This window comes from Zalophus californianus, chromosome 2 (assembly GCF_009762305.2).
Source record: "Zalophus californianus isolate mZalCal1 chromosome 2, mZalCal1.pri.v2, whole genome shotgun sequence".
NCBI lineage: Eukaryota > Metazoa > Chordata > Mammalia > Carnivora > Otariidae > Zalophus > Zalophus californianus.
In genome coordinates, this window is record NC_045596.1 from 89,107,756 (window position 1) to 89,135,431 (window position 27,676).

The 27,676-nt window shown below is 42.7% G+C and overlaps 2 pseudogenes; both read left to right on the plus strand.

Moving 5' to 3' along the window:
* The window catches only part of LOC113924773, a 104,944-nt pseudogene extending 78,330 nt beyond the window's left edge, over positions 1–26,614 (plus strand).
* On the plus strand, positions 2,195–2,354 carry LOC113926007 (annotated as a pseudogene).
* Positions 26,615–27,676: the final 1,062 nt, after the last annotated feature.

The following is a 27,676-nucleotide window of genomic DNA, read 5'->3' on the forward strand; positions in this document are numbered from 1 at the left end:
AGCCTTCCCATCATGGCTACCTCCCCACTCTTCCCTGCCCTGCCCAGCACACCTTGCTCTGCTTTGATAGACCCCCACCCCCCACCGACCCCCAACCCAGCCCAGAAACTCTAACTGGCCCTGTTTTCAACGCTTCTTTTCCAGGCTATGTGACTTGATCACTATGGTGCATTTTGGTTATGTTTTCTCACTCTTGAGAGATCAACATGATTGTCATTTTCTCCATTTACACTCAGAAACCCCAGCAATGGTGTACAGACCTAGAGGAAGAGTTGTTCGTCTTGAGAGACAGGAGAAAAATAGCGTTGTTGTATTTCTCCATCCATGTTTTCGGAGCCCTTGAAAGAGCAGCATGCTTGTTATTTAAAAGGTTATGATATTCAGAAAGAAAAAAATATCGTCAGGGTACAGTAACTGCACTGGTTTTTGCTCCAAAGGCAGGAAATAGCTTGGCCAACCTGAAAATAAAATATGCTTCTATTAAGCAGCTAAGCTTGTTAGACTCCCAGTCTGGTGGCAGGAACAGCGCTGCATACATAATGCGGACGCGCCAATGCTTGTTCTTTTTCCAGAAATTTAAAAAATCATTTTTCCTATTTTTTAATTCCACAGAAAGATTCCAAAATACAAAACAGATTTTGCTCCAACGGTTCAACCATCTTTGTTCCTCAGATTTATTGTTTTTTTTCTTTTTTTTCTTTTCCCTAACAGACATTACCCAACAGGACTCTCAGGGAAAAGGAGAGCTCTCAGTCCATCAACTCTCTACTGCCTCCGGAACCCACTTTTTCCAGAGAAGATTCTAAATGGGTCACTTCCTTCGTGTGGCCTCACTACAGATGCCATGCCCATGCTTGTCCCTCATCCTATTTTCAGAAGTGAATGGCCAACTCAGTTGCATAAGGCTTTGCCTACATCCAGCCAAGGTCACGGTTGGTACTTAAAAGCCGTGGTCTTTTTCTCCCCCCAAAGACTAGCTTTTATCCCTACCTCCACCCTTCCTCCTTTTTCCTTTGCCCTCTCCTTCTTCAATGGGGCTGTGTTATGAGGGACCTGGCCACACACAGAGAATATTACAGGAATAAAACCTGGAAAAAGGCACACAGTTATGAAATATTAAACTTAAACTTCTCTTTATTTTGCTCCCTGAATTCTCCTCCCTCTCCAAGAAAACACAAACCTCGACAGATCTGTGGCTCATGTTATCTTCAGCTGTAAAAGCCAGCTGAACCAACAGGGCAACTCTCTCTCTTCCCTGCTGCCTAGAGGTTTCAAAAGGAGCTACTGTAAAGGAACAGTTCCTTCTTTGGCCTTATGGACAACTTTCGTGGAGGAAGCCGATTAAGCTGGAATCAGCCTGATAAAGAACTCTATACACTGCAGAGTTGTATACTAATGAAATCTGTTAACATCTCAGGAATTCTTCCATGCCAATTAAAGAGAGTAAGGGCAAAGACAGGAAAGTTAAAGTGCTAGGGCCAGGATACCGCCCTCTGCTCTTTTCGTCGTGATCCTTAAAAAAGAAGAAAGCAAGTTCAAGGATCCGTCCATTTCTTCAGTCAGCCCTAACCTATGAACTTCAGTGGGAATTTGGCCTGAGGAAAGATTGCCTCATCAAACATTGATTCGGTTAAAGCCAACCCATTTTGAAGTGCCACCCATTAATTTCTTGACTGCAAATAGGAATTTTGCCCCAGGCCAGAACTCACAATTGGTCCCAGTTGACCTGAAATGGATTTCCACAAGTGGCTGGGGAAAGGGAGTCTCTCTTTAGGATCTCTCTCCTTTGGTCCAATCTCTCTTTCTTTATTCCCTCTCCTGCTTCATCACATTAATAACAGAGCCCTCAAAGAGCTTCATTAGTCAATGGCACACAAACGGCTGCTCAGAGGATTTGCGACTGGATTGATCCTGATGCGGCTGGTCTAGACAGCACAGGACTGAAATGACTGTGCTTTCCAACTTGGACGGCATTCCCTTTTTTTTCTTCCCCATCTGATGTATTCATTCAATGTTCGCTTCGTAAATGAAAAGACAGTGTTCTTACAGAATGCCTCTCTGCATTAGGATCGAAGTCTTGGTTTACACATGTTTGTATATAAATATAAAATGGCTCTTATTTTTTATTCCTGAAATGCATATTGAACATGCAAGCTACGAAAGAGAGAAAGCATATTAAAGTAGTATATTTTTTAGCTTCATGCAGTGGCAGTATCATAGCCAATGAGGTTTATCCAAGGCGCGATTATTGCTAATTGAAAACTTTTCCAAAAGTAGTATATTTTTAGGGGTGATGACATGTGTAGCTTTCCTAATCAGTCACTAACCATAGAGACTGGAAAACTAATAGTTGTTTCATATATCTGGGAAGTGGGCTGATGTTTGGCTCAGATTAGAGTAACTCTTCCTTTCTCTCCAGTTTTTGAGGCAAATTTTCAGACCCTCTGTGACATATAGTTGAATTCAGGCTGCCCTTGTGAGACTTAGAGACCCAGAAGCTAGAAGCGCAGTTATTTGTACCTCAGAGAAGCAGTCCCATTGGTGCACACGGAGGCATGTATAAGGATGGTCTTTGCGGCATTTATTGACCGTAGCTAAAACAACCACCTGGAAAACACATAACCGAAAATCATAGGGGAATGGCTAAATGAATAAACTATAACTTGTCTTGGCCACAGAACACTATAAAACAGTTTTAAAGAATGAGGTAGAGTTCATGAACTAATAAGGGCCTATCTCTAAGACATAACAATAAAAAACTCCATCCTGATCCCTTATACATTGTTGGTGAGGATGTAAATTGATCCAGCCGCTGTGGAAAACAACATGGAGGTTCCTCGGAAAATGAAAAATAAATCTACCATCCGATCCAGCAATTCCACTTCCCATGCAAAGGAAACGAAAACAGGTTTTGGATGAGATACCCGTACTCCCATGTTTATCAACAGCGTTACTCACAATAGCGAAATGGAAATAACCCAGAGTTATGGAAATAACCCAAATGCCCACCCACAGATGGATGGGAAAAAAAGATGTAGTACATATATACAACGGAGTATTATTCAGCCACGAGAAAGGAGGATATCCTGCCATTCGCAACTACACGGTTGGACCTTGGGCACATTATGCTAAGCGAAGTAAGTCAGACAGAGAAAAAGTACTGTATGTTATCATTTCCATGTGGAATCTAAACAAGTTAAACCTGTAAAAAAACAGAAAGTAAAATGGTAATTACAAGGGGATGAGGGGTGAGGGTAAGAGTGATGGGTGTTTAAGGGTCCAGACTTTTTTTTTTTTAATATTTTATTTATTTATTTGAGAGAGAGAATGAGATAGAGAGGCAGCATGAGAGGGGAGAGGGTCAGAGGGAGAAGCAGACTCCCTGCCGAACAGGGAGCCCGATGCGGGACCCGATCCCGGGACTCCAGGATCATGACCTGAGCCGAAGGCAGTCGCTTAACCAACTGAGCCACCCAGGGGCCCTAAGGGTCCAGACTTGTCACAAACAGTAAATAAGCCATAGAGATCCAAAGCACAGCATAGTGAACATAGACAATATTGTACAAGAATTACATAATGTGATCGATATCACTACATTGGCAATCACATTACAATATATACATGTATCACACTAACACCCTGTATACCTTACACTTACACAATGTTACATGTCAAGTGTATTCGATAAAAAAATTTTGTAAACCATAGTATTTATTTTTAAAACACGCTTATATGCATAGAACAATACTGCATCATTTCTACCTAGAAGAAGGTCTATAAAGAAAACACAGTAGACTGGTAAGACTTCCTTGGGAGAGGCTGGGAAAGAGTTTGGATTAAGAATGGTGATGACAGGGGAGCTGAGCCTTAAATGTAATATTTTCATTTTTCACAAAGAAATTGTATCCATCTATTATTTATGTAGCTTAAATTTAAGTCCTTTGAAACACAGTATGAAGAGGTTGAAACTTTTTTTTTTTTTTTTTTGCATTGCTCTGTTTAACAAACCCTTAATACTACTTCCTGAAAATCAGCTATTCTTCTTCCGGAGGCTTATTTATGCCTGAGGGTTCTGTTCTAGTAGAGCAATGGGAGAGGGAGGGTAAACAAACTGGAATTTGAACTACGTTTCAACACAGAATAAAGCATCAATTATCTCCCTTTTCCACCCTTTCTTGGACCTGAGCCCACTACTTCTCAGTGGCCACCCCACCCACCCTGCGAGATACAGAACCCCTAGAACTGTGAGGCCCTTAGAAATCTTTGCTTGAACCCCTTGGGTTAAGGTGAGGGTATCAGCTTGCTCAGCTTGAATCCATTGTTCCCAGTGACTAATCCTGTCCTCCACCTCGGTTTAAGCCCTCCTCTGGGAGGGAGGCAACCCCCGGGTGGTCTTCTCTGTCCAGCTTCGCAAACTCCGCCCGTTAATTTCAACAGCAAAGAGCTGTTGCTTTGTCAGAACTGTTTATTTTTTTTCTCGGGCGGGGGGGGGGGGGGATGACGTTGGTTTCTTTGCCCGCATTTTCAGTATTCCTGTTTTTCAGAAGTCAATTCCTTTAGTTTCTCCCTTTCTCTTCCTTCCTTTTCTTTGTCTATTGGCCTTTCTCTCGGTCTCTCTGTCTTTCTGTCTCTTTCCAAATGCACGCTGTCCCTTAGGGTTCTCTTTATTTTCTCACAAGGGATTCTATAAAGCAAATTTTTGTTATGATAAATTTCAGTAATACTAATAAAAAAAAAAAACTCTAAAAAAGTTAAGACCAGAAGGTAGATTCAGTTTTAATGAACTGTTCTTCTTTTACCTTGCTTTTATGTTGCTCCTTTTTATCTCTTCATCAAGGAAACTGTATTCCATCAAGCCTCGGGGTATGATAAATAACTTACAAGGATGCACGATTGTACCTAACTCACTTGACAGGGTGACTCACAACACTGATAGGTATTATCTACATTCTTTAAATGGTTTCCTGCAGGGGTAAACCTGTGCGCACCCAGAAATACAAAAGCACAGGAGAATAAAATGTCCGGAGGTGACTTGTTTGGCCCATCCTTATTTCCTTGCAAGAGGTTGCTTAGAAAATGCAACTATTTTCAAAAAGGCGTGAGCAACTGAGAGACAGATGTTCGCATTCTCCCTGGATCCGGAGCCTTCCAGGATGGCTCAGCAAACAGCCCATCTCTCAGGGTGTCGCAGCCTTTCATGGGCTCCAACAAGAAAGGCAGAAGTCATGCTGGCTGAAGTGAAGGCACTGAAGCCGAGCCTTCCCGACCTTGCTTAAGAAACCTTTTTGCCAAGTGCCTTTCCAAAGAAGTGGGAATTCCAGAAAGCGACATTTCTCAGGTACAGAATCCTCCCTTTGAACTTGAGAGTCTGCGCATTTTCATTTACTTCTGCTTAAACAGACACATGACCAATGTTTATCAGGCCAGCACTTGCTGGGGCCTTCTCCCTTCGAAACCATGAAAGGAAGCTCTGGTAAAATTAAGATTTTTTTATACCTGACAGGCTGTGACCTGTAGAAAGCTCTGAGTTCTGGCAGAAAAACAAAATCAATTGAGTTTCATCTAAACCATTCTTTGGCTTTCAAGACCCTTTGATAAATCTCAGATGGAAATTCTTCAGTCCCACAGAAGCTCAGGAGGGTAACCATACACTTTGATTTTTTACTTGATCATGTAATTGAAGTGGCATTTTTATTGATCAGTTGCTCACTGGATCAGTGGTTTTATTAATCTGCTTTTCTAGTCAAATAACCTGACAGGACTTCATTTAAAACTGACTGTAGTGTCTGTAACTGGGTACCACTTGAGCAGTGACCATAGGTGACTGGAGTCAACATTTTATTACAAAGCCCACACAACGGGATAAAGATCCAGTCGAGTTGGGAAAACTGGGAAACTTAACATGGCTGCCATTGTCAACTTCCCGAGTCACTGCAACAACTGGCTTTTTTGCCTAGCGGGAGGGGAAGGGAGAAAATGAATGCACCCTCCACACTCCAGCAACAGTGATCTTTCTGAAATACAAATTCTATCATGCCTATGCCCTGCACAAAACCCCACTGCTTTTGGTAGAAAGACCAAAAGACTCACCCCAGCCTCCAAGATCTTCCAACACTCACCTACCTTTCTAGGCTCATCTCTTGCCCCTCCCACTGTAAGCTCTGCCACCTGAACTCTCCTTACAGCTGAAGAAGTTCATCAGCCTCCCTCTTACTTCTTGGCTTTTAAGCATGACAGTCCTTCTGCTTGGAATACCCTTTCTCTATTCAGCTGGATAATCCTTATTTGCCCTTCAGGACAGTTTTAACTCCAGACTTTCCAGAAGCTCTCGGCATCTAACACACCAATTTGAAATCTCCTTCTATATTTGATGCTCGATTGTAAATTTCTTGAGAAAAGGGACTGTGTCCTAGACATCAGTGTTTAACTCTATTGCAATAGCCTTCATAATCCATTAGACAAAATTTTTCCCCTCCAGGTTATTTATCCTCTCTCGAAATGTATCGTATGGGGTCTGGTCTTCCCAGCCAGAAAAACATCAATGAGAGCTTGTCTGGCCCATTCACAACACATAGCAATTTGGGAAAACATAGTAGGCATTCCATAAATATTTTATTCATTAACTATATCTGCAAAGCCTAGCACAGGGTATAGCAGGTACTCAGAATTCATTGCATCTAAGGTATCACTGATGGTGAGATGCATCGCTATTTTATATACCATTAAGAAACTACGTAAAGCCTCCAAAATTATGACATAATGCTTATTGAAACTATGACACTATGCTTTCTTATTACTTAGACGTTTTTCTGTTTGGTCTAAGAGAACTGCTTAGTCACAGATATTTATCATATCATTCTTACACATACATAAAAAGGAAAATATAAGCAAAATAAATTGGTTCCAGTTTCTAAACTTTTTCATATTCAGTGTCTAAAACTCTGCTGCATCACATTTTTAATTCAGAAAGGTCAGCGTCCGTGACGTTTCCCACAGTATCAGCTGTGCCACCCTGAGTGTTGGTGTTGTACCATTTCCTTTTCTTTTCTTCCTTTCTTTTTTTTTTATTTACAGAGAGGGAGAGAGAGAGAACACGCACAAGCTGGGGGAGCAGGAGAGGGAGAAGCAGACTCCCCATTGAGCAGAGAGCCCAATGTGGGGCTAAATCCCAGGACCCTGGGCTCATAACCTAAACCAAAGGCAGATGTTTAACCGACTGAGCCACCCAGGTGTCCCCGCTGTTGTACCATTTTCTTAAAAGTGTGCTCCACTAGTATCTCTTGGATTTTCTTCCAAGCCATTGACACCCACCATTTTGCAGGTTTGGGGGCTAGTGCCTTGTTGATCTTATCAAGTGTTAGATTTCAAATGACCACAATTCATGTGCCTTCCTCACATGGTCCTTAAAAGTCAGTTGACAGAAACACAGAAGCGCTCAGTTATCCAACTGTTCCACAGGGAATGATCGCCAAGGATACACCATGTTTGCTCTGGCTGACAGCAATGTAAGCCACAATCAATGCAAAAACCTAACCACAATTTTAGAGATAATAAAATGTGAATAAATGCCTCACTTAGAATTGATGCAATATAAAAGTCTGTGCTTAATAGGTATTGTTGAAAGAGTGAGACTAATAGAGAAGCATTTTGGAAAAATAGTTCTAGGAAGTTAATCCCCAAGGTATAAATAATTTCATATACAGTTTCTACTTTCACTGATGCTCGATTGTAAATTTCTTGAGAAAAGGGACTGTGTCTGAACATATACTGTGTACCAACCCTAACGCTTGGTTCTTTTATATACATTATCTCATTTAACAACATGTACATAATTTCCAGGTGTTATAGTCAGTTGCCAGAGTGAAATGTAGATCTACTTTATCTATCACTCTGTCTCCAGAATTCTCCATTCACCTGGAAATAACTCATATCAAATATCACAATCAAAATTGCTTTTTATAATTGCATAATCAGAAAATATCTTCACAAATCATCAAGGAAATCCTTAGTCTTATTGTCAAAGATATTCTATAATAATTCCTGAAGACGGATAATTGATGTCTGGCTTATTTTTTAATTAAAATATTTAATTAACTTGAAGTTTCCATAAGGTTTCACAAAAATCAACTGTTGAATCAAAATACAAAGACAAATTGAAACTCAGAGATGGAACAAATAGCTAGAAAAGTTATTTCTAGCCTTAGCTTTGAAAAAGCCTGGAATGTTGCAAATAGTTTCAAAAGGTGTCTTAAAATTGTCAGAACAATTATCAAAACAAAATCAAATTTAATTCTCTTGGGCTTAAAAATGCAGGCCTACTAGGGTAGGAATGAGGAGACTAGGTGTTATACTCCAAAAGCAAGAGAATTATGCAGTTGAGTAAAACCTCCACCCACATGAATTTAAGAGAAAATCTCCTAAAACCAGAAGGGATATATGTGTGTGTATGTTTTTCGAAAAATAATTGATTAATGCATCAGTGTTATTCAAAGCTCATCTGCCAATGAATCTTTGAGCAGAGAGGTTGTCCCATTATCTGTTAATCTCCACTTCCTTCTAGCCACAGAGTGTTGGCCCCACCAAACTGCCTAGAGACAGCTCTGGCCAATCCCACTCACATCATCTTCCAGTATTATTTGAAATTTGGGTGGTTGACATCTGAAGAAGAAGTGGGGAAAAGCTCCATGGCAGGCCTGACAGTATGGAGGCTAATTTCTAAGGGCAGAATAATAAAATGTCATTCACTCACACAAACCCCTGTGGTTGTCAAAGCAAGAGCCAGTGTGTTTTCTGCCACAATCTTAGAGCAGAATTAGCGGAGGGGGGAAAGGGGCGGAGGTCTGAAACCTTGCCAATGTGTAAATGTACCTGCTACAAAGATCAGTCCTTAGCTCACTTTCCTGGTCACCAGGGATGTTGGGGATGGTGGTCAGGAGCTCCGTACCCACATGGTGACGGTGTTGCTTTGGGGTTTTGTTTGTTTGTTTTTAATATTAATCAACCTGATAGCCAGTCTAATTTACATAGCAGTACAAAGGCCTGCATTTTGCAGTTAGTTCCCAGTTGAAATGGAAATACCCTTACTAATTACCTGAGCAGGACTCTCTGACTGGGTTGGAGATTAAAGGGATTTATTCACCTGTGGAAAGGCCAAGGTGAGAGAAGCCCACTCCTCTGGAGAAGGAAGGAATCTACAAAAGCAAGGAGAAAAAAGGGAGGATGGGGGTGAGCGACTCTCAGGAATGGAGCTCCAGGGCTGCTGGCCTGTTTTTGTCCCAACCTGGGGCTTACATCCCAGCAGGCCCTGTGGGCACACGGCGCCTAAAGAACACAATACTTTTAGGGGCCCAAGAACATGTTTTTCTTTATAAATCAGTAGGAAAAAAATGAACTTTTACGTTGAGGAACATATTGTAACACATGATACTAATATATCTGTCTCTGTTGCAAAATTAAAAATGTAATTTTAAATTTCTTCACAGGAGGAAGTGTCTTATGCCCACAAAAGTCATAAGGGGGTCCTGCCTGTCGTATTAGGTTAGTTAAATGATATGAAATTGCTGATGACCAACAGTTTTAGATGCACAAAACAGGGAGTGACTAGTCAATGGGTGGAAAATGTCAGTTACAAGAGATGAGTAAGTTCTAGAGATCTGCTGTACAGTCTAACGTCTGTACATAACAATCCTGTATTGTACACTTTTAACAATCCATTAGGAGGGGTGCCTGGGTGGTTCAGTCAGTTAAGTGTCTGCCTTCAGCTCGGGTCGTGATCCCAGGTGATCGGGGGATTGAGCCTCGCACTGGGCTCCCTTCTGAGCAGGGAGCCCGCTTCTCCCTCTCTCACTCCCTCTGCTTGTGTCGCCCCTCCCTTTCTCTCTCTGTCAAATAAATAAATAGAATCTTTAAAAAAAAACAAAACAGTTTTGACCTAATACCTATGTCTCAGAGGATCCTTTGCTAGCGTGTAGAAAATCTCAACTCCAGCCGGGCAGGCAGGGAAAGTAGAGAAGGCAATCCTTTCTTTCTTTTCCTCTCTCCTTCCTTTTTCTCTCCCCACCTCCCCCCTCACCTCCTTCCCTTTACTCTTCTCTCTCACCCTCTGTTTTTTACTTCTCTCTCTCTCTCTCTCTCTCCCAAACTTCTAGGATTTTTCTTATGGAACCCGGGGAAGGTTAGTCACCTCCGACCTAGGGCCCCCAGTGGACCTTGGACTGTCCCAGGCACTCACCCTGCTCCTTCCACCCCTCAACGCCGTTTCTGCTGCCTTCCTCAAGGAAAGTCCAGATAAACTCAGATCAGGGGAATGCTGAAGCTCTCTGGGGGCTGGGGCAGGAAGCCAGGCCCAGAGACAGACCCACTCATGAAGCTCTCTTGTTCTTCCCATACTCTTCCTCCATTCTTAGTTCCTGGGATCTCTATCTGGTGGGAAGGAGGAGGAGGAGGAAGACGGATTCTATACATTTGTTTATTCTCTAGAACATCTCCCATCATTCAGTACAAAGAGTTTGATGTTAAAAGTTGAGAATTTGCTTTTTTTTTTCCCCTTCTGATTTCATCACTGACTACTCCTAAAGAAAATGAATGCCTTCTGGTCTAGCTGCCCAAATAAGGAAGTCACCAGGAAAAGAAGGTTAAGTAGGTAAAGAAGGAAGGCTTATGGCATAGAGCACATCAGCTATCGCTTCATCTATCACCCACTGCAAATAAAACTCATTAGGGCCAAATCACAGAGATGACTGTCCTAGGGGATGAGGCAGTATGTTATCAATACAAACATTAAAGAAAGATAGGGCCCTACCCTCAAGGAACTACAGTTTGGTGGATAAAAGCCACATGCGTAAATGACACATGAAAATGAACATCAATGAAGAGGAAAGAAGTACTATGTGGGTATTGATCGAGAAGTTAACTAGGATCCAGACTCCCCTTGGTGATGAAGTGAGCTTTCAATCTATGCCATGGGCATTGCGAATGATGGTGGATTGCCCGCTCTGGTCTGTGGCCTATTGAGAAGGTTGAGTGACATCTGTTAAAACCCAGCACAGAGGTGTGGTTAAACATTTGAACTTAGAGATGTCCTGCAGGTTTTGGAGAAAGAGGATACTTATAAGCCAGGTGGTAAAAGAAAGAAATGACTGAACTCTCATCTTATAGAGCTGTGAATGGAGAAACAGGAGACTCTATGGATTTGGCTCAAGGCTTTCATTTACCTGAAAATGTCAAAGAACCTTTGCTGTGCACCTGACTTTCAGAAATTCTAAGAGAAGAAAATGAAGAGAGCCATTATCTGGCTCCTATTTAGAGAACAACAAGAGCAAAATGGTTACCTTTTTAAAATATAGCCCACGTCATTAGTTAGAACAAGGATTACAGAGGAAAAAACATGGAGTCCATTTTGTGCCAATTTTAGTTTGGGCTGAAACGGTGAGGTTGAAAGTAAGAGGTGGAGCTGGGTAGTGGTAAAGCCTTAAATAACCAACCATGACTAATTGTTGAGTTTAGCCTGAATGAATTCACTCTGCAAACATAGGTGTCATCAAAACATAGCTTATGCAAGGCCTGAATGGGAAGCATGTCACAACATATAACTACAAATCCATTCTTTGTCTGCAAGGTCACAATCAACTGTGCATTTGGTATGGTCGGGTGACCCAGGATGGTTGCCCCAGGTGATTTCAACTTGATGAAAGTAGACAAAGGTAAGCATTTTGTTAATTGTGTTGTTAAAAATGAATCTGTGTGGGCGCCTGGGTGGCTCAGTCGGTTAAGCAGCTGCCTTCGGCTCAGGTCATGATCCCAGGGTCCTGGGATCGAGCCCTGCACTGGGCTCCTTGCTCATCAAAGAGCCTGCTTCTCCCTCTCCCTTTGCTTGCCTGCCGCTCCCCCCCCCCCGCCTGTGCTCTTTCTCTCTTTCTGTCAAATAAATAAATAAAATCTTAAAAAAAAAAAAAGTGACTCTGTGTAGTCAAAGAGTTTGTTGTTGTTATTGTTGTTATTTTTCATTCAAAGAACACACTAGGACAGAGTATAGTTACCTTTTAGGACAGACCTGGCTTCATATTCTAGTTCTGTATTGAGCTGGCTACACGAGGCACAATTACTTTATCTTAAAATGAAGCCCCTGCTAGCCCTAGAGTGCTATTACACTATTTGGTTATTGTGAAGAGCTGAAAGGCACTTTCCTCTGAGAAGGTGGGAGAGCATCTGAGAAAAATGTAAGACACCATTAAATCCACTTACCATTGCATGTTAGAAAGAAAAATAATGAATTAAGTAGGGATTCTGTGAATTTATTTCCTACTCCCTTCTTTATCCACTAATCCCAGCTTTCAAAAAAATAAGTGAATATATTAAATATAAAAAAATCCACCAGGCAGGGGTGAGCCATAGGACATTCAAACTTAGTACTTTTCCACTGAGCCCACACACCAAAGAGGGCATACAGTTGGAAGTCTTGACACGTGTGTGGTATTCTGAAAATGGGCAATGTATTTAAGAGACCAAACTACATAAATGAGCTGTTAGAGTTTGGTCTTAGGCCAGGGTTTCTCCACCTCGGAGCTGTTAGAATTTTGGACCAGATAACTCTTGGTTGTAAGGGGCTGTGATGTGCCCTGTAGGATGTTTAGCAGCATCCCTGGCCTTACCAGATGCTGGTAGCAAACTGCTCCCCCTCCCAGTCCTGATCGTCAAAAAGGCCTCCAGGTGTGGCCAAATGTCCTCTGCGGAACAAAATCACCCTCAGTTAAAAATCACTGGTCTGGACAAAAGGATGAGGTGGATTATGACTTTTTTTTTTTTTTAAAGATTTTATTTATTTATTTGACAGAGAGAGACACAGCGAGAGAGGGAACACAAGCAGGGGGAGTGGGAGAGGGAGAAGCAGGCTTCCCGCGGAGCAGGGAGCCCGATGCGGGGCTCGATCCCAGGACTCTGGGATCATGACCTGAGCCGAAGGCAGATGCTTAACGGCTGAGCCCCCCAGGCACCCCAACATTTACTTTTGATACTGTCTGTTCCTGCTACCTTTCCTGCTCCTCATCCCAAGCCTTTCTTTTATTCATCCATTGAAGAGATATTTATTAAATGACAACTATGTGGCAGGCACCATACTAAGAGATGAAGGATAAAGTAGTGAACCAGAAAGAATGGTCCTAACGGTCATGCAGTTTACAATTTTGTTAGTGAGACAATGTGAAGAAAGTAATTATAAAATAATATGTACAAAATATACAAAATTCAGAATTTTATAAGGTGCATATAATAAAATATACAATAATATGAACCAAACAGAAGTTCAGGGAACCGACATAGATAAGTAAAGCCCCTGCTTCCCCCAACCTTGTTAGTGTTACAGTGAATGGTTTAGAAAGGCGTAAACCTACAAAGGAATGGTAGTGGGAGAGGAGTAGAACAATAAACATTTTAAAAAGCAAAATTTAGATGGATGAGATGAACTTAATAAACTAGAGGAAACTGAAATAAGACTCAAAATAAATCATATCGTCATGATGCTTAGTAACACTGAGGTCAGAGAGGAAAACCTAAAACTTCCGCAGAAGAAAAAGAAAAAAACCAAACAGATCACATACAAGGATACATGAATTAGTATGCCATCAGACTTTTCACTAGCCGCACTTATAGCTGGAAGAAAATAGAGCAATACCTTCGAAGTTCTGAAGAAAAACTCTTTCAACCAAGAATTCTGTACTTAGCCAAATTGTTAAATGACTAAGAAATAGAATGAAGACATTTCAAGGCATTCTCTCAAATTACTTCCCATATGGTCTCGTTTTATATTGCTATAACAAAATGACCTCAAAACTTAGTGGCTTAAAACTATATGTCCCGATTCTAAGAATTTGAACAGAGCACAGGGAGACAGATCATCTCCACCCCTCCGTTTCTGATATCTCAGATGGGATGATCGGAATATCTGGTGGCTGGCCCATCATTTTTCTCTTCCTACATAGCCTTTCAATGTGTTTGGCATGGGCTTGCTCACAGCAGATTAGCTGGACTTCTTCCATGGTTCCAAGACAACAAAACAGAAGCTGTCAGTTCTCTTAAAGACCAGGACTTGAACTGTCCCCCTACTCTATTGGCCAAAGAATTCACAGGTCAGTCCAGATTCAAGGAGAGGAGGGGGAAAAAAACCTCTTTCAATGTGCTAAACCAGTTCTTAAATAGACCAAGAGGTGTTGCATAGCCAGCAAGTTTGGGATTGAGTTGAAGAGTAAAAAGATCAGCTTCATGAAAAGATAAAAAGATCTACCTTTATACCTGATAGCAAGAAACAAAATGGATGAGACTTGTGTGACAGACTGATTTGATTTTAATTGAAATGACAGGGAAGGGACATGAGATGAAATGCATTTAAGAAATCGCTTTGGGGGCGCCTGGGTGGCTCAGATGGTTGAGCGTCTGCCTTCGGCTCAGGTCGTGATCCCAGGGTCCTGGGATCGAGTCCCGCATCGGGCTCCCTGCTCGGCGGGGGGCCTGCTCCTCCCTCTGCCTCTCTCTCTCTCTCTCTCTGTCTCTGTCTCTCATGAATAAATAAATAAAATCTTTAAAAAACAATCGCTTTGGACTGCTGTGTAGAGGATGAGTTGTGTGGGACAAGGGTGGAAGCAGGAAAACCAGCTGGATGCTTACTTGGACTGAGGGTAAAGGCAGAGAATAAGAGAAATGAGCAGATTCGTGATCAATTTTGGAGGGTTAGCTGAATAGATTTGCTGGTGGATTAGACATAGGAATAAAAGGAAAGAAAGAATCGAGGGTGATATCTAAAAGTTTTTAGCTTGAACAACTACATGGACACTGATGTCATTCACTGAAATGGTAAAGAAAGGGAAAGATTTGGGAAGGGAATCAAAAATTCTGGCTTGAAATGATTATAAGTTATCAAATTTCATATCAAGGAGGCGGCTGGCTATGTAAACATGGAGGTTAGTGGAGCTGATGAAGTATGTTTGGAAATCATCATCTGGGTGGTTTGCAAAACCATGGAAATGGATGAGACAGAGATAGAAAAGAATAAAGAAACTAAGACCAAGCCTTTGGAATGCTCAAAAATTTAGGAACTGAGCAAAGAAAGATCATCCAAAAGGAGGAAGACAAAGGCTATCAATGGTAAAGAAAAACCCAGAAGAACATAGTGTCAGGGAAGCCAAGAACATATGTGCTTTAAGAACAGAGAGTGGTTTATATGCTGATTGGCCAGTAAGATGGTATCATAAGGAATGCTGGCTCTTGTATTTGGCTAGCTGGGATCACCGTAAATCTTGGTGACAATGGAAACCATAGTAGAGCAGGTTGAGGAGGAATGGGATGTGAAGGGTTAGAAAAAATAGGATTCGAAGCAGTGGGTAGAGATAGGATAAGGAACCAGAATTCCCCTAGGAAGAAAAAAGATCCAATCACTCTTACTCGTCTCCTGAGCGATACAGAATTAGGAAAATGTATACATCAAGGTGACTTGTGATGACTTGATCTAAAAGCTATTGTAGGAGAAGCAAGATAGGAGCAGTGGCTGGCCCCAGCATTAAGACAGAAGGTAAGTGTGATGGTACTTCTGGAATGGATAGAAGAAAGCTGAATGAGTCCTGATCTACCTGGGTAGATCTACCTGGGTTTACCTAGCACCCTCATAAACAGTGTGGGTGTGAAGCAAAAAGATCTGGTTGCTAAGAACCATAACACGAAGGGATTAGCCAGATTCTGGCCATAAATTCTCTTGTGATTGGGCATAACCCAGGAAAAAATAATTTTCCCTTGAAAAATTTCTGTGAATGAGACAGGCATATCTCTACCCCCTTAGTCCTGGTCACGGTCAGGACTTAGTCTTGCCTGTCCTGGTCCAGACTTAACTTTCAGAAATAGCCAGGGAGAACCAACCAGGAGCTTTAGCAATTCTAAGGCTCTCTGCTCCCACCAGCCCAGTGGTAACTAACAAAGCCAAAGCCACTAGCTTCACCTTGAGATTGCTTAGCCTAGGCAAGAGTCTTACTCCAGAGGGCCCTGGCCACGTGAGCTGGAGTTTTATTCCAGAGGGCCCTGGCCACTTGAGCTGGGAAGCTTCCTTTTTTTTTTTTTTTTTTTTAATTTGAGGGAGAGAGAAAGAACACAAACGGTGGGGGGCAGAGGGAGAGGGAGAAACAGACTCCCTGTTAACTATGGAGGCTTATGAGGTGAGGGGCCAATCCCAGGATCCCAAGATCATGACCTGAGCCAAAGGCAGACACTTCACCGACTGAGCCACCCAGGTGCCCCTGGGAAACTTCTTCATTGAGCTTGGGAGTAAATCAGCCTATTCTGGAAAAGTGCTATCACTGGACCACTTTGGAGAGAAGGAACTTATTTCAGCTTTTCCCTTTAGAGGCAGTCCCCAAGACCAACCACTTTCCAACTATCAAGCCCTCTGCTGTCGTCAGCACACATAGGACCAACTGGACCTCAAGTTACTCATATGAACTCAGGGATACCTGATAAAGAAGCAGAGGCTAGGGCTGTGGGGGGGATATGTGCTGTCCTTCCAGACTTTGTTATTACTGATTATTTATTACATATTATTATCTGAACATAAAGAGCACAGGAAGATATGGCAGTTACACGTGGTTTGATATGGCTTGTTCACTTTCCCTTTTTCCTTGACCTAATTCCAATGTCAAGACAGTATCATCAAAAATGAGGCTCTGTTCCTACCCAATGTCAAGTCAAATGCATTTTCGCAATAATTATAGAAAGGTATCTATCTGAACATGATCGCTGGAACATACTCAAGGCTCACTAAATGTTGATCTTTGGAAGTGAGTGAAACACTGCGTAGTATGCAGGCCATGAGTCCTAACGGAGTCAAAGTTGGCTGGTTGATATCACAATGGATGTCTTACATCGTGTTTTCTTCCTGACACCTGTCTTGAGGTATAACGTACATGCCATAGAACGCACCCATTTAAAATGTACAATTCAATGATTTTTTGTAAATATATGGAGTTGTATAACCATCACCACAATCTGGTGTTAGAACATCTCCAACACCCTGTAAAAATCCCTCATACCCATTTGCAATCATATCCATTGCAACCCAAGCCCAGGCAACTGCTAATCTACCTTTTGTCTCTATATGTTTGCCTTTTTAGGACACTACATATAAATGGAATCATAAAACACAGAGTTTTGCATCTGGCTTATTCCATGTAACACAGCATTTCTGAGGTTCATCCATGTTATAGAAAGTTCCTTTTTATTACTAAATAGCATTCCATTGTATGGACATACCACATTTGTTTATCCCTTCACCAGTTCATGGACATTCGATATGGTTTTTAAAAAGCCTTTCCTGAGTGTGTTTGGTTCAAATGTGTCATAAAATTATCTTGCAAATGGACTGTTTCCTCCCTGCCTAAATAAAGGTAGTTATAAGCACTTCCTAAGGGAGACCACCAGCATCTCACAGAGGCTGTGCCAAGGGCTTATGTCAGCTGCCCCAACAGGCTGTGATACAGGCCATGGACAGATAAGTGAGCATTGATGCAGTTCTACTATCTTCTCTCTCTTTGTGGAGGGAGGGATAGGGAAATGAGACTTATTCAGAAAATCCACAGGTGGTCTTAGAGCGTTTATGATACCAAGGCATAAGGGCGTTGAATTCTCCTAGGAAAGAGAAATGAAGAAAATCGGAAGCAGCATCAAGATTGATGAAGGTCCTAAACAACGAGGGGAGGAGAGGTTTGCTGGCCCTGGATGGGTAGGAATCCTGAAGGGGGGCAGAGTTCTTGCTCTGAGTTAGTAGAGCCCCAGAAGCTTTCTGCCTGGTCTTGAGGCACCAGCTGGTCCTTTGTGGGGAGGAAGAAAAACGCTGTGGTATTATTCAACGGTACCTCCAGACCAGTCCCTGGGGAGACTGTTCCAAGTTCCTTTAACAGCGGGGCCAGTAAAATTGAAAGAGTAAGACTACCTCTTGGGGACCTAAAATATCTGTGGCCACTAAACTAAAATATCAGGTCAGACCACCCAAGATTTCCAGAGTAGTATTCACTTGGATTGAGAAGTTGGCTCCTCCAGCAGGGAGCAGGCGGTGGTAGAGAGCGGAGAGGCAGCCCCACGCGGCCGGCAGCCGTGGGAGGAGATGGGGGGGTTGGTGAGCAGCCGTGGAAGCAGAGCTCAGAACAACAGCAGGAAGACTATAACGGCCACGGAGGGTCACGTGGAAAGGGAGAAGCCTCCCTGGTTTAGAATTCTATACTACAAGTCAATGGGGGCCTGGGGAAACCCAGGACAATCACTGCCAAACCTGGGAGGCAGGTTCAGGCACCTGAAACATGCCCTGGGCTTTCCTGCCTCTGGGTCCTGAGGCTGTTCCTGCTGCCTGGAACATTCTTTCTTGGGCTTCAGTAGGAGGACCAACTTTTACTCTTCAGTTCTGAGCTAAAACGTAGCTCATCAGAGAGTCCACTGCTAGTTAGAGACGCCCAGTGACAGTCTATCACAGCCCCGGCTTTCCTTGAGAGTACTGCGTTTCAGTGGTTCTAAAATACACATTTCCCCCCACATTTTAACATCTCTAAGACTGGGATAAATCACAGTTTAATCAGCCACAGTCTTTCTTAATAAAGGGTTAAAAAAATGATGTACTGAGGCACCTGGGTGGCGTAATAGGTTAAGTGTCCAAATCTTGGTTTCAGCTCAGGTCGTGATCTCAGGGTCGTGATCTCAAGGTCGTGAGATCGGGCCCAGCATCCAGCTCTGCACCCAGCACCGAGTCTGCTTAAGACTCTCTCTCCCTCTGCCCACACCCCCCTCCTTGCACGTGGGCGTGCTCTCTTTCCTTTCCTCTCTATAAATAAATCTTTACAAATAAATAAATCTTTTTAAAAAATGATGTATCTTAAAACCAGTGGCATCTCTGTTCAATAAAATACAGTATTCATCACGCTCTATGAATGTTGTTTTGTATGTAGGTTTATTGTTTGTCTACCCTATGAAACGGCAAGCTTCTCCGGAGTACGGACCACACTTGATTCACCTACCCAGCATGTAGTACAATTCTTGGCACATTGCATGTGCTCAGTAATGATTAGTCAAATGAACGACTTAGCCTTGCTATAGGCTCTCAGCCAGAAAAACACCATACACAATACTATGTATAATCAGGTGACATAATAAGCTCTTTTAGACAAAATCAAATATATATTCCCACTGTCAGATTCATACGGATCCAGTAGTTGATCCCGATGTTGGTTCCCATTTTTATTACTGGAAGCAGAAACTCCCAAACAAGCAGATATCTGAAAACAAAGCACGCTTCTATCTGTCTGACCAGAAGTAGCTGGCTTTTGCATTATACATTTCTCAGAAAATCACTTTTAAAAGTGACATATTAAGAGAAAGTATTCACACAGCCTCTCTCAGTGTAAAACCCGGGTGCTTTGGCAAGTATGCTATTTTTGCATTTGAGGAAAACTCATTGTCAAACATTATGACCAGTTTCTCCTGCTTAATACTATAGTTAACACTAATCCTATGTTTATAACCTTCTAATCTATTTTCATAGACACAATAGATTTGGCTTTATCTCTTCATTTGGCCCTGACTTAAATAGTAGAAAAACCAGGGGGATTGGATCTGGGCAAAAAATAATTTAATAATTAGCAAATATTTCAGGAAATGCCACTTAGGAACTCAGGAAACGTAAATGGATTTCAATGCATGGTTGATCCATTTGAAAATTTTCCTCTGACTAAAAGTCCTTCTCAAAACTGATGCAAAGTTCTGGATAAATCTCCTTATTATAAAAGTCCCCAAGAGTGAGAATTTAAATACAAAATTATGCAAACTGAGAAAAATGGGTCATTTCTGACACTGCCTCATTCTAGGGTTTTTGGGCACAATAGAGCTGAGAATGAAACCATCTCAACTTCACAATACCACCACGTCTCCCTCTAGCATTCACATGATGGTTCTGAAGCAGTTTGCAAGGATAAACACAGAACTGATTCTGATCTCGGGCAAATCATGCTGCTGTGGACCTCAGACGGAATTTCTGCTCGGCGAATCTGACTTTTCCAAGTCCAGTTTAATTGCCATCTCTGAGAAACCTTCCAGACCTCCCTTGTCACCATCAATGTCTCCTTCCTTTTCTGGACACCTCTAACATTTTGCTTCGTCTTTCACTGAAGCTATCACATAGTCTGCCTTGTGGTATCGATGGGTGTGTGTCTATTTGTCTGCATCCGAAGGCTGTGAACTCCTGGAGTCAGGACTATTTGTAGTCACCTTTAGGTCTGGCACATGGAGAGTATCTTGTGCCTTTGCCATATCAAATTGAATGGCTTTATAAGATCAGCCTTGACTTATTATTCTGCGTATGTTCCCTAAGGCATTTTTGATTTTGTTTTTAAGTACTAATATTCCAGATTCGAAAAAAAATCCTGCTCCTCTCCAACCCTCAGGGGTCTTTGTGTGTGACCTGGAACAAAGAGCCGGGTTCAGCCCAACTCAGCTCAAAGAGTGCCTCGAGCAGTTCATACCAAGTTCATGTCCTGAGGTATGATGGTTGGCTGGGGCTTCACTGTGCCCGCTTCCTACAAGATCTTAGAGATGAAAATCAATTCCCTTTGGCTCTAAGAGCAGAGGTCAATGCTGTTTGTGAACTATGCAGCCATCCAAGCATCAGGCATATCCGCGCAGCCTAATCCTGGCTCTAACGCTAATTTTCTGGGTGATGATATGCGGGTGCCCGAAGCCTTGTGGTCATTAGCTCGTTGGTCTCTAAAATGAGAAATCTGATGTTAAAGTGACTCCATAAGGTGGATTGGTGTGAAAACTAATAAAAAGCATTCCCAAGGACTCTGCAAAGGTCCAGTGCTAAGTATAGTGAAAACAATGTGGCCAGAGGCCTTGGACCTGTGCCAGACGCAACTGGTGTGGCCACTCTTTCTCATACTGTTCCCAGATGACGAGGGTTTGGCTGAAGATCCTGGCAGGACCCGCCACATCACCATTCCCAAAGGGAGTTACAGGGTCCAGCCTGGTGTGTGCCGAGACAGCCCCTGGGAAGAATGGGAGCCACAAAGGCATTGCTGATGCTATTCCAAAAATCAAGTTCACGAACATTCCCAGCTCTAAGCATTGCTTTGTGTATATCAGTGCTTCTGACCAGCAGCTCTTCATTTGTGATAGAAAACTCGTCAAATAAAATTCTTTTTACTTTACCAAATTTTTGGTTTCAGGGAACCTAGCTGGGGGCAAAATTTCAGTCTTATACCTACACAATGCCTAAACTGTTGGCCACCTGAAGCGTTTCCTTGGAAAATCAATCCAACCAAACTGTTTGATGTTGTTTAGCCACACCAATTGATTGGAGTTTTCACTTGCTAGCCAGTTGCTTTGGCATTGCTTAGATGAAGCCCAAATTAATTTTGTTCTTGGTCACTGTTCATAAAATCTGAAATCTGAAAGCTCAGCCCTAACCACCTCACAAAATGGGCAGTCTTGTTCTTGACCTCATTAACAAAGGACTCTCCTTCCAACTCACACCAACCTGGGGGAGGAAATAAACCAGACAGCCCGAATGACGACAGAGAGGGATGAAATACCCCCTCCTCGGGACAATGCCTTTTCCTGTTTCTGGAGGCTCCTCCTAAACACTGGTTTCTGTATCCGTTACTCTACCAGGATCCTCTTTCACATCAAAGTGTCCCTCCTTGGGCTTCACAAGTAGGGGCATAACCTTAGCGTCTACAGGAAGGAATTTTCTTCCCAAAGGAAAGGGAAAAACCATGTGTTTGGGGCGCTATAAAATTACACGCCACTCTCCTTGTTTTTCATTTAATAATCATGCACACGAAAAGTATAGGCAGGCCTTGAGATATTACGGGCCAAACATTCAGCTCCTAGACTCCAATAGTTCCAGTTGAAAGCATTAAAAAAAAAAAAAATTAAAACTCTAGCTATTCAGTCTTCATTAATAATATTAAAGGCCTGAGTCAGGAAAAGTTTTTGCAGAGGATACGATTCTCTTCTACTTCAAAAGCACATGAAAGGGCATAAGCTGGACAGATTTTAAGGAAGAGAGGTTGAAGAATACCATGCATTCCATCTCAGACCAGGCTACTGGGACCCTTCTTGGGAGGTCTGCGTTGAAATCCAGTTTTCAATTGCTCCATGTAATTGGTGATGGTAGGAGGCTGTCATTTGCATCATTATCAAAAGCACTTAGTTAGTACCTAACATATCTTATGTGCGGCAGATGCTTGAATAGGCATGTTCCTCTCTTTCTGGGGCCTTTGGTCTAAAATGGTGCTCATATCTTTGGGGACACGGGGTAAATATCAGAACCTTAAGCCGGAGAAAGCTACATCCAATTTTTTTTTCTAATGTATAATTTGGGGGCAGGGGTAGAAAAAATGAAGCTCAACGAACTTTTAAATGATGGGATATGTGGAAAATACAGTTCATTGTCTTTGGGGTAGGATCCTTTTAAAGAGTATCACATTTAAGGGGTGGGAGGTATTGATCAAAAGATGGCATGGGTGTCAAAAAGTGAAGAGATACTCTTCTAAAAGTGTTCATTAATCCATTCACTTGCTCAATCAGAATTTATCAACTGCTTCCCAGATGCCCAGATGTGTGGCTGGCACTATGAAAGGTATAAAACAGACAGACTCATCCATACCTTGAAAAACTCATACACACTCAGGAGTCCATGATGGCACAATGTTAACATGTGGAAAGAAGGGAATTATCCCAATCCAGACAAACACAACTGGTCATGTGGAGACAGGGTTAAAGTGATTTTGAATCACTTTGGGATAGACTAAGAACTAGGCTTAGACATAGAAAAGCACAATTCCTCATTGACCTTAAATAACCCCAAGGCAATCTTCCTTGCTGTTCTCTCTCCCTCACTCCTTGAAGGGGCAGAAATCAAGCCCTGTGGCTTATGAATTTCTTCTCACAATTAGGAGAAGGTTTCTTCACCAAAGGTGAACACCGTAGGCTTTACTCTTGGGCTAGGAAAAGGAAACACTGAAAACGAAGCAGCTCTTCCACAAGGACTATATCGTCATATCATCATTAGGAGCAAAAAAAAAAAAGGAGAGAAAAGAGAAAATGCTGCGCAAGGCAGAAGAGACCAGATTCCACTCAGGCCCCCATTGTCTCTGAGAAACCCGTGTTAACATGAGTAACAGTGACCCCTTCACCCCTACACTGACATTAAAAGGAAAGGAAATGAAAATCATTGGCAAAGCTGTCAGGCCCTCCGAGCTTCAATGCCATTATCTTACTTAATCCTCACAAATAGCTTACCAGGAAAGTGTTAACAACTCTCATTTCTTAGATGAGGAAGCTGAAGCTCAGGAAATTTAAGTAACTTGGCCCAAAGTCATATTGCCAGTAAGTACAAGAGCCAGGAGTTAAATTCAGGGCTGTCTGAGGCCAGAGCTCATGAATTTTCCCCTGCCCCATATGCACCTCACTCCATGTATGCACACACACACAGAACAAACAATGCACGCACGTATGTCCAGCCCCTAGCTGGCTGCAGGATAGATAGTCCTTTAACAACTTCGACCTGTTCAGCCTCTCCAGGGATACATGAGTATTTTTCAAATAGATTTTCCTCATTTCTTTTACTCACCCAAATTCTTAACGATTTCTATAATATTTTTATAATAGCAGCCAGGGTTTATTTTTGAAATGGACTACAGACGGCTATCTGGATTGCTTCTGATGAATAAAATGAGAAACTTCTATGCACACAAAATACTGCAAAATAAAATATTTAAAGACATGTGCATCTATTTTTATCATTCTGATGCAAAACTATACTATATTCTATTTATAAAGTTTATTTCCTTACATGTTTTCTATTTTTTCCCCCATCCTGTCATTCTTTTTCCCCTGGTAATCTCTAATATAAGGAAGAGGAAGCAAGAAGTTGTACCACCTGTGTTTACTAATTATAGTGTTAGGCCTGGGTACTTTATTAGAATGCCGATTATCTCTCAAGCGGCTAACCCTACCCTTTTTCCTTAGAACTGGCAACAATTTAGATTCAAATATCTTCACGACGGGCAATTTTATTTTATGTGGCACACCAGAGGAGTAAGTTGGTTTGGGTGTGTTTGGTTTGGGGCTTTTTTTTCCCCCCTTTCCATTTTTGGTAGAAGGTTGTGCTTCAGAAAAGTATGTTCAGTTGGCCTATACCATTGGAAAACTTTCTTGAGTTGTTCTGCCCATATGCCACAAGCCCGAACCCAACAGATACCAGCTCCAAGAAAAAGCAGGGCATTCTATCTCTGTGACTGATTTCACTTTTGGATTCCCTTTGAGTCTGCCAATAAGTTCCAGATGTGATGTGTTGGTTTTACGAATGCAAGTTACCTGTCTGTTGGGAACAGAAGGAGACCGCTAGTTTGGGCCACCCACAACTGACAGATGGCAGTGACTTTGGTCACTGATGATATTGGCTGGATTAAACTCTGCTTAGAAGAGAAAAAAACCATAATACCCCTTAACAATTTCCTTTGCTCCACCCAGTCATTCTACTAAAGAAAAGAAGATTTGAGAAGTCAAGACTCCAACACCACATGTGCCACATTAACATCTGGACAAGGGCTTGAGGGAATCTCTCTGGAAACAGAAAAGGAAAAAAACCCTCTTGGTAATTGTTGCTCCCTAACTCTGCAGGACAGTATAGTTGGTGGAGTGGGGGTGGAGTGGGGTGGAGCACCCGGTTTGTGAGAGTAGCCAGCAGAAGGTCTGGCTGGTTGGTTATATAAACTGAAACTACTTCCCATTCAACTAAAAAAATTGGTAAATAGAGGTGCCTGCGTGGCTCAGTCAGTTAAGCGTCTGCCTTCAGCTCAGGTCATGATCCCTGGGTCCCGGGATCGAGCCCCGCATCGGGCTCCCTGCTCAGCAGGAGTCTGCTTCTCCCTCTCCCTCTGTGTGTGCTTGCGCTCTCACTCTCTCTTGCTCTCACTCTCTCTCAAATACACAAAATCTTGAAAAAATTGGTAAGTATAAGGTGTCTGTTATATATACAAAAATATTACTAAAAGACTATAACTGTATAAAAAAATTTTAATATATTTGACTTTTTTTCATGAAGAAATGCTTGGAAAAAGTTTCTGTATTCTGGATTTGGGTTCCCTCAAGAAAATCAATAAATCGAAGTATCCTAGAGTATCACGTCTGATCAAGACCATGGCATATGTGAAGGCCAACTCAGTGCAACAGTATCCTGAAAAATTGTTGTTGTTTTTTTAGAGTTCTTCAATAAAAATGTTAGAGCACATTTACATGCTTTAGTGCTTTTTTTTTTTTTTTTTTCAGAATTCCCTGTTTTCTGTCCAGAAAAGAACTTTCATAATTACTACAGTGGAGTTAACTAATTCCCCAGGCTTTGGAGTCTTAAGGATCACAGGTTCAAACACAATAATGACCTTTGTTCGGCAAGTGACTCGACATCTCAAAGACCTCAGTTTCCTCACTTGTGGAATAGTGCCTACATTACAGAGTTGTGAGAATTCAGTGAGGTCATGTCTACCCAGCACTTCACACAGTGCCCGTTAGGTGGCTGAGTGCTCAATAATTGCCAGCTATGAATGTAATCGTGGCTCTTCCACTCCTCGATACCTACTGCTTCCTCTCAGCCCACTGGCCATATTTCTAACAGTCTAACTCCTGACATGTGGGTTTTATGGGCAGCACAGTGAATGGTTAAAAGCATGGACTCCGGCCACAGTCTCCGCCGAGAGTAGCGGCGCTTTCCTGCTTCAACAGTGCTTGGACGGAACCCGGCGCTCGCCCCCCACCCGGGCCGGCCGTTCAGAGCCAGCGCTCCGCCATCTCTTCGTCGCGCCCTCCGACCGCTCCAAGGCCCCCGCCGCCGGTCGCCGCCGCCTTTTCTCAGCCGCCGCCATGACGACCGTCCCCCTCGCAGGTGCGCCAGAACTACCACCAGGACTCGGAGGCCGCCATCAACCGCCAGATCAACCTGGAGCTCTACGCCTCCTACGTCTACCTGTCCATGTCTTACTACTTTGACCGCAATGATGTGGCTTTGAAGAACTTTGCCAAATATTTTCTTCACCAATCTCATGAGGAGAGGGAACATGCTGAGAAACTGATGAAGCTGCAGAACCAATGAGGTGGCCAACTCTTCCTTCAGGATATCAAGAAACCAGACCGTGATGATTGGGAGAACCGGCTGAATGCAATGGAGTGTGCATTACATTTGGAAAAGAGCGTGAATCAGTCACTACTGGAACTGCACAAACTGACCACTGATAAAAGTGACCCCCATTTGTGTGACTTCATTGAGACTCATTACCTGAATGAGCAGGTGAAATCCATCAAGGAATTGGGTGACCATGTAACCAACCTGCGCAAGATGGGGGCTCCCGAATCTGGCATGGCAGAGTATCTCTTTGACAAGAACACCTTGGGAAACAGTGATAGTGAAAGCTAAGCCTTAGGCTGTCTTCCCATAGCCACAAGGGGGACTTCCCTGGTCACCAAGGCAGTGCATGCATGTTGGGGTTACCTTTACCTTTTCTATAAGTTGTACCAAAATATCTACTTAACTTCTTTCATTTGTACCACTCTTCAAATAAAGTAATTTGGTACCCTCCCCCCCAAAAAAGCATGGACTCCGAAGTCCCACTGCCTGGGCTCGATTTCTGTCTCCCCCATTTGCTGGCCCTTTGACCGATAGGGCAGTTTACTTCACCTCTCTGCCATCAGTCTCCTCTCCTTTAAACCAGAGATGATAATAGTATCTAATTTCTAGGGTTATTGTGAGGACTAAACGAGTTAATACGTGTAAGCGACTGAAAACTATGCCCAGCTGTAGTAAGCTCTCAGTAACTATTAGCCGTCATTATTATTTGTACGCCTATTAATGCAATAGGATCATAACCTCCTTGAGCATAGTTGCTGGACTGCGATGTTCATAAAGTCATCTTTTGTATTCACAGTATCCCCTGGCACCGAGCAGGACCTCAATAAATATTAACTTCAACCATCTCTTATTGTAGACTATGAAGTGGCTTTCTAACAGTTCTCTCACTCTGTGATAGCTCCCTTCAAATCCATCCTAACTGGCCCCCAGGTCTGTCCCAATCCTCCCCTACCTTGCTGGGCCCATCTCATCCCCCATTGCTCCCCTCAACATACTCTACCTCCCGCAAACACTGACTTCCTTCACCAGCCATGAACTGCAGGGAGGGAGGTCGCAGCCCCAGCCATTGGGAGTGAATCATTATTCCTTTAGACCAGTCATGGTGGTCTCGGTCTCATTACTCTTGCCGTGGACTGACTGAGGCAAGAGTAATGAGATGTGAGAACAAGCCTTTGGAGGAGAAGGGAAGTATCTGAAAAAGATTTTCCTCAATGACAGACCGCCTCTGTCCTCCCACTAGATACTGTGGCATTTGCATGGGAGGCCTGGAGTGGCTCTGCCACCCGACATCCATAAGGGAAACTACGCCAAAGTACTGAGGATGAGTAACGATGCACTGACCTGCTGAATTCATCAACCCTGGAGCACCTTAGCTATAGGGTTTGTGTTACATAAAAGAACACATATATTTGATTTGGGCTCTTCTGTTACTTGAAGCCCTAAGTAGCCTAACAGATACACAAGAAATCTTCCCCCTCC